The 6,954-nt window shown below is 36.1% G+C and overlaps 1 long non-coding RNA gene across 1 annotated transcript; it reads left to right on the forward strand.

Annotated features, from left to right (window-relative positions):
* Nucleotides 1-2,581: 2,581 nt before the first annotated feature.
* Nucleotides 2,582-5,043, forward strand: LOC118143256 (uncharacterized). Its single transcript, XR_004727494.3, has 4 exons — nt 2,582-2,673; nt 3,552-3,626; nt 4,459-4,665; nt 4,787-5,043. It is a non-coding gene; the product is annotated as an uncharacterized LOC118143256 (long non-coding RNA).
* The last annotated feature ends 1,911 nt before the right edge of the window (nt 5,044-6,954 follow it).

Consider the following 6,954-nt stretch of genomic DNA (forward strand, 5'->3'; position numbering starts at 1 on the left):
CACATGTCTTTGACCTTAAGAAGTTTTCATTCTGAAAGATAGGAAGAATAATTACTAACAGTGTATACTGAAACCTATGTAAGCATAACAATCTATACATAAACCATATATATGTATTTGTATATTTACAATGAAATAGGAGCATTGCTTATATCTTGCTGATCATTTAACTTAGAATAATAGCATAGTAACAGTTATCAAAAAATATATAGTGTTAATTTTATGCCAAACAATGAAATACATGCTTTTCCTCAAATGCATTAGCCATTTAATAGTTCCAGAAAAACCTATGTTTGTTATCACCATTAAGCAGATGAAACAATTGAGACTAAAAGACGTCACTTAACCAATGTCCCCATACTACTATAAAGTAGAGGTGGATTTCTGGTTTGAGTCTAAATCTTATGCTTTTATCCATTAAGCAAAGCTTCTTATGGAGAAATAGCAAATAAACATTCAATCCCTCATCGGTAAGAACTTTATGAGGTGATCCATTTGCCTTAGTTATACATTCACAATTTATATGGTGTAAACAATAAAAATGCTGGGTTCAAGTTATGGCTTCACTAATGTCTGGTTGTGTGACCTTAGCAAAGTCATTTAACTTTGCCAATGTTCTCTACCTTATCTGTAAATGTGTTAAATAGTAAATAGCTTATATCATTGGCAAGTCTTAGACATTAAGTGTAGTATATATTGAAAAGGTGAACTTAAAGGTAAAATGTTATCGGCTTTCTTTGCAATGTTGCAAGAGGCCAAATGAAAATTAGAAAATAATAAGGAAAAATTTTGAAAATTCTTTATGTCAGTACTTTTTCCAGGAATTAATATCGTCATGATAAAATATAAAATCAAAAGAAAACAATTACAAAAATCAATAATTCCTGGAAGAATTTGATGAGGGAGTTAAAAAGACATCTGTTTGAAAGGCAAGTGAATGAACACGTATACTGACCAGGTGAGTGACGTTAGCTAAGCCTCAGTTTCTTCATTTTCCAGCTATAGGCTTGGGCTAAGTAATTACTAAATGCCTTTGCAGGTCTAACAGTTTATCCGAGGAGACCTCAGGATCCTCTGGCTGGGACACTGCCCTCTACCTTGATCAGAGCAGTTTAGAGAATCTTAGAAATATCTTCCACCCAGATGATCAAGTTGCATTTCAACCACAGAAACTCTAAAGACAGTGTGCCTTTGGTCTGGTTTTCTGAATTGAATTAACAGTTTTATAAAATACATCTTTCATTGACTTCAATACCAACCACTTAATCCCTGGAAATTAAACGAGGGAGTTTGAGTTTGAATTTCCCTGGTGTTACTGGTGTATGGAAAATCTTGTTACTTAAATCTCACTTTTGTGTGTTACATTGTAATTTTTAAGAGATCATCATAGCAATCTCCTTATTTCTGTTAACTCTGAAAATCCAAATGGGTTTATTTCTTAAATTGCTAATAACCTTACCCAGTCAGACAAATTATCAAGTATATGGACTACAGTTGAACACAAACTCTTTATTTGATGAAGGCAAGGAAAATACGAAGATTTCCATTTTGAGAGTAAAACTGCCAGGGTGAATTACTTGAAATGCAGTTCAACATGATGAAATGCCATAAATTATACTGAACATTTCTTTGTGTAGATATTCAGCTCTGTATGCTTTTATTGATAAAGCTGCAGCTCCCCCCACCACACACACTTTTTTTTATGAGGACTAACAATTACATTATCCTGAGAAAGAACTCGACTCCTTTATCTGACTACCCAGCCCTTACAGACAACTTATTGTCTTATACTAATTTTAGTAGAAAAAAAAACCTCTGCTGAGAAGTTCTGCCTTGTACCTTGTGTCCTTTTGGTCTTTGTAGTAAGAGAGCAAGCCATTTTACTCTAGTTAAAAGCAGGAGCCAAGGTGGAAAGTATTCTCAGATACAACGTAACAAATGTACTGCTGCATAAAGATGCTTTTCAAACAAAAGTCTGGCAGAGCTCAGGAATCAGAACAGAAGGTAATACAGAGTTCTACCAGGCTGTACTCGAAGCTCTCGAAGTGTGCTGGATGATTCCCCACACACTTTTCCCCAACTGGGCATGCGTTTTGGCAGTTGGTCTTCTGTTTAGGTTCTGCCATTTGATTTTTAGGGAATTGCTACAGTATACAAAAGTTAAAAAAAAAAATCAAGGTTTTAAAGTTCCATATGTTTGAGTAAAGTCTTCAGTAGTGACCAGTTGCATTCCAAAGAAACCTGTTTGAAAGTTTGCACAAAACCTCTGTCTAGTCCGGGAGGAAAAAGCCTTGTTCCCTTTGCATTAGTCACTCCGTAAAAGATTAATCCTAATGAGCTACTTTCTACAGGCAGGCACACCCAGGCTTTGTATTACATACCTACGGTTTCTCAATATTTAGGCCAAAATGTGTACACTCAGATGCTGATAGATATCGTCTTTCCAGAAACCATTAACCACGGTATTAACTGTAATAACTTAGTGAGTTTAAGGAATGAGGCCAAGCAGTGGGGGAGTCACTGGGGAAACAGTTGTTCAAAGCAGTGTAAAAGAACACATTGATGGAACTTAGAATTCTAAAAAGAGAGCAAGAAGAAAACCCAGTCCACTCTCTTTTCATTTCATCTGTTCTACCCTGCCATCCCTCCCTCTGCTAGGTCAGCTTTCAGCAGGTAGTGCTGCGGGCTTAATTGATTTCATCAGTTAATGGCAGCCAGTCTGATGGAGGTTGATGTTTTTTATTCAAAGAATCGGTGTGAAGGTAGAACTTCTGATACCTTTGCCCACCATGGAAGGACCACCACCATACACAGGATTACTACACTGACCCGAGAGATTTCAGCAGTTCACTACTTTTGCACTATGACACAACTCCACTTTAGCCTGGCCCCAAGGAAACCTGTTGCTCTGAATACATTTCTAGGAGTTAAGGATTTATACTTATCTACCTTTATTCTAATGCAGTTCAAAAATTAAATTTCTTTTATATTCCATGACGGTTTTGCCTTATGAAAAATGGTTTTTTAATTTTATTTTTCTCACCTGTCACTTGAGACTTTACTGACTATTGAGACTGAGAAGACAAAGAGGCAAAGCAACTGGAAGAAATATAAAAATGGAGATAATGAGGGCGCGTGAAGCAGGGTGAAGCATGAATCCAGTCAGTGGCAGCACTCAGTGTGAATTTAAACTCAACCATTGATTGAGCTGTGTGTACAGCCATATGCACCGCACAGTGCTGGGTGATGTCCACTTAGCAAGCCAATCAATGACCCTCACCTTCAAAGACTCACATTTTAGTGAGAAGCAGATCAATAATATTTACTAACATTATTTTTGTAATTTTTTTGGTGACAAATGTGGCACAAAGTAAAGCACTTTATAGGCTATATCACTTTTAATCCTCACTACTTCGTATTATTAAATACTTACTATCCCTACTTTGTAAATAAGGAATCTTAGGCTCAGAAAATGTAACTGCCCACGCCAATAGATGGGCATTCTGGGAATCAAACCTAGATTTTCTAAACTCAGGAATTAAGTTTTTCAGGATTATGAGATCATGATTCACCAAGGATACAATAAAAATTAATGTGAGCCTGTTGGAATGAAGGCTAAAACAGAGGTAAGAAGTTCTTTGGGATAACAAAATAAGGAAAAATTAATTCTAGCTAGTTTAATTAGGAAGTTATAGATCCATGGCTGTGTCAATACCTTCAAGATGTTACTAAGAGTTTTGAATGTCAGTGTAAGATGTTTGAGTGTTATTTTCAGGAAGTGAGGTACAGTCCCATCATTTAAATTCAAGATGTAAAATGCAAGCAGAAGGGAGCTTTGAGATGAGGGCCTGCATACCATGATAGTCTGGGCTGTCCAGTGCAATAGCTGCCAGCCCACTTGGAGCTACCAAGCACTTAAAATGTGGCTAGGAAGACTGAGAAATTAACTGTTTAATTTAACTTCAATCACTTTAAATTTAAGTTTAAAAATTGACCTTCAGTTCAGTTTTCGGAAACTGTTTGTATGCATTTGAAATAAGTATGTCAGTCTAATTTTTCAACTGTAAATTTTATAAAATCTAAATACAGATCAAGCACTTTTGATGAATGCTTATTACAGATTGAGATATTCTGCAAGTGTAAAGTACATTTTAGATTTTGAAGACTCAGAAAATAAGAATGCAAAATATCTTAATAACATTTCATATTATTTCTGATATGTTGGAGTAAATACAATGTATTATTAATTTCACCTGGCTCTTTTAATTCATTTTTAAATGTAGCTACTAGAAAAATTTAAATGGCACATATGGCTCATATCATATCTCTATTAGACAGAGCTGGTTTAGTCTAAGGGCAAAGACTTTCCTACTTGGCAGAAAGTAGGAGAAACCAGTAAAATCTGGACAAAAGCCTCAGACTCTGTAAACTTAATACCAAGCACATTTTGTTTTGTAGGAAGTAGTAGAGCAATAGATGTGTACCTGTACCTGAGGTGGACAGCCTGTATAATCAAAGAACTGGACCAACAGAATGAGGCGCTAGGCCACATGAAGCTAAGGTAGTCATCCAATTCTAAGACTCGAAACAAGAAGCAGAAGTCACTTATATGCACACAGCCTTCCATTCTGCATGAGAAAATAAACACCAAACCATCAGCAACTGGTATGTACTTTTCAGTCATATATTTGGCTACATCTGTTCCATGCCTATTTCAACAGTCCCTCAAGCTGTAATTTGCCTTCACTTTTGATGGAATGCAACATACCTTTACCTGGTTTCTTAGGTACACTCCTTTGTTGGTGGCAGAAAGATTAAACCATGCAAGCCTTGGATCATGCAGGGAAACGTCACTTTAGCCCCTAGCCACCATCATAAAACCCAAGACAGTCTCCATTCCCTGCTCTCTCAACCATTTTCAGACCTGCTTGAGAATCTGTTTTCCCCAGGAATCTTCAATCCATGATGAATAAAAATTTTCATACTCTCCTGGCTTGTGTGTGTGGTACCATCAGTCATGATATCTGAGCCAAGTTTTGTGTGGGGAGTCCACTCACTACTATGGGGTGATTACAACAGCATATAGTCCTAATTGACAGCTATGTACCTTCTATGTACTGAAGATACTATTCCACTCTCTTAACTTTCATTGTTGCTATGATAATTCTGCTGTCTGCAGTCAGTATAATATTATTCTTTCAAATGTTTTTTCCTTGTTTTTGGCTTCTTTAAAGAAACTTCTTTTTTATATTGTGTTCTGAAGTTTCATTATGACATGTCTAGTTGTGAATTCAATTGTATTTATCATATTGAGGCTACTTTTACTTTCTGAATCTGATAATTTGTGTTCATACCAGTTTGGGGACAATTTCTCCATTTTCTCTCTTCTCTTCTTCTGGATTCCTTTGAAATAGTTCTCTTCCATGGCATCATTTTCTTTATCATTCTGTGCTATATTATAGGGATAATTTTTAGAGATCCAATTTCCTGTTTCCCAATTCTCTCTTTAGTTAGATTTAATATGTACTTTAAAATGATTGTTAGTTTTATATTTTCAATGATTATGGGCAAGAGAGTGAGACTCCACCTAAAAAAATTATCTTCTCTATTTCAATAGCTAATTGGTCTTTTCTTACTACCTTTAAAAAGCCATTCTCTCATTGTTTTAAACATAATTATTGTACAGTGTCTAAACTTCTTATGTGAGGGTAGGATGTGTATACTCCCATTTCCTGTGTATCATGATGCTTGCTTACAGAGAATTGTTTTCTTGTGTGTTTTGTAAATTCTGAATTAATAGCTCATTTTGAATAGAGATTTATCTGTGAGAATCATATTCAGCTTATTGAGAATTTATCCCTTCATAAATGTTTTGTGTTTGCTTCTACAAAGCATTCCAGTTTGGGCCAAAGACATGTAAATTTCTTTGTTTAAAGGGATCCTTGCTTACAATCATAGTATACTTTTGAAAGCACATTGGCCTTAGGGAAAGCAAGAGGTTATAAACTCAAATATGTAGTTCCCCCTTCCTCTTAGAGCGCATGTTTACTTTTTTAAAAGCACCCTTGTTGCTTTCCTATGCAAGTGGGCAGGGTTTTGAATTTATGCAGACCTGACTTATAAAGAGAGTCTCAGTCATACCTCTCTCCCTCTTTGGGGCTTCAAGGCCTGACTTCTTACTCCTGGACTGCTGAGAATGGTGACTCCGTCTCACTAGCACTAAAGCGTCAGCTTCAGCCCACTTCACTGCTAATGTTTCCTGTTCATTTTTAAAACCTGTCTTTTTTTTTCCTGACTTTCATGTTAGCTGGCCCATACATTTAAAAAGATTATGGTATTATAATATTTTTAATTTCTAGGTATTTCATAGGTGGGGCAGACATCAAGTTACCTTAGTACATCATTGGTAGAAACAGAAATCCACGGAAAAGATTTTCCTCCCTTTTGTTTCTAGTGTTGGAAAAACACTAGAATATGGAACATATCAAATTTTACAAGCTCCTGGATGCATTTGGAGTAAATAAAGGAGTGGCACCTCTTCACATTAACTTAGACCCTTTATGCTACAGAACAGATTTCTCTGATGCAAGATGGAGAGTAGCTGTGTTGTGTTACTATATGTGCATACTTACTCAAAAATGCATATTTATTTGTGTACATAAATGGATACATATATAGACATTGATATTTCACTTTGGAAATTACTGCTTGTCAGCGCCTACTTCTGTATTACCCAGCTGTGTTTCTTAATTACTTCCCCTGAGGGGTGATACTCACCATGGTTCCCAAATAGCCTGTATTTAGATCAGGCAATATGTGTTTCTCTCATAGCCCCAGTGCACTGAAACCTGGTCACTCCTTCCCTAACCATTGTTCTCAAGGTTTGGGTGCTACTTTTTTGACTAAGACCAATTGCCCTTATCATGACCATTGAACTACTGAGTTACTGCTTTT

Source organism: Callithrix jacchus, chromosome 7, assembly GCF_049354715.1.
Source record: "Callithrix jacchus isolate 240 chromosome 7, calJac240_pri, whole genome shotgun sequence".
Lineage (NCBI taxonomy): Eukaryota > Metazoa > Chordata > Mammalia > Primates > Cebidae > Callithrix > Callithrix jacchus.